We start from the raw sequence: 1,460 nt of genomic DNA, 5'->3' as shown, positions 1-1,460 counted from the left end.
GAAATTGATATTTACATGATTAAGTGTTTCCAACATGTTAATCAATCAAACTTGTTAAGACTTGATTAAATGAAATAAGTTTCATATAGACAATTGAACACCTAAGTTGACCGGCAATTCACGAACGTTACAAAATTGTAAAAACTACATGTTGTGGTATATATAGACATATATATATGGTTGACATGAGATTATGATGAGTAAGTATCTCACGAAGTATATTAACAATGTGTGATATACATAAGAAATGAGATTACTAAGTTAAGAAACTCGAAATGATATATATAACGATTATTGTTATGATAACGTCTACTAAATATATATGTATCATATTAAGATATTGATACACTATATTTAATATGATAAAATGATATTTAAATATATCATTAAGTGTGTTAACAATGAACTACATATGTAAAAACAAGACTACTAACTCAAGAATTACCAAACGAGACTTATATGTAACGATTATCGTTGTAACGATATTTTAATGTATATATCATATTAAGAGATATTCATACATCATAATATCATGATAATATAATAATTTAACATCTCATTTGATATAATAAACATTGGGTTAACAACATTAATTGAGATCGTTAACTTAAAGGTTTCAAAACAACACTTACATGTATCGACTAACGAAGACTTAACGACTCCATTAGAATGTATATACATGTTGTGTTTTGATATGTATTCTTACACTTTTGAAAGACTTCAAGACACATATCAAAGTACTTCTACTTAACAAAAATGATTACAATTACATCCTCGTTCAGTTTCATCAACAATTCTACTCGTATGCACCCGTATTCGTACTCGTACAATACACGGCTTTTAGATGTATGTACTATTGGTATATACACTCCAATTATCAACTCTTAGCAGCCCATTTGAGTCACCTAACATATGTGGGAACTATCATTTGGCAACTAGCATGAAATATCTCATAAAATTACAAAAATATTAGTAATCATTCATGACTTATTTACATGAAAACAAAATTACATATCCTTTATATCTAATCCATATACCAACGACCAAAAACACCTATAAACACTTTCATTCTTCAATTTTCTTCATCTAATTGATCTCTCTCAAGTTCCATCTTCAAGTTCTAAGTGTTCTTCATAAATTCCATAAGTATAGTTTCATAAAAATCAAGAATACTTCCAAGTTTGCAAGTCTACTTCCAAGCTTTCTAATCCATTCCAAGTAATCATCTAAGATCAAGGAACCTTTGTTATTTACAGTAGGTTATCTTTCTAATTCAAGGTAATATTCATATTTAAACTTTGATTCAATTTCTACAACTATAACAATCTTATTTCGAGTGAAAATCTTACTTGAACTGTTTTCGTGTCATGATTCTGCGTCAAGAACTTTCAAGCCATCCAAGGATCCTTTGAAGCTAGATCCATTTTTCTCATTTTCAGTAGTTTTATCCAGAAAACTTG

Source organism: Rutidosis leptorrhynchoides, chromosome 6 (assembly GCF_046630445.1).
Source record: "Rutidosis leptorrhynchoides isolate AG116_Rl617_1_P2 chromosome 6, CSIRO_AGI_Rlap_v1, whole genome shotgun sequence".
In the NCBI taxonomy this organism is placed as follows: Eukaryota; Viridiplantae; Streptophyta; class Magnoliopsida; order Asterales; family Asteraceae; genus Rutidosis; species Rutidosis leptorrhynchoides.
This window is presented reverse-complemented; position numbering follows the sequence as displayed.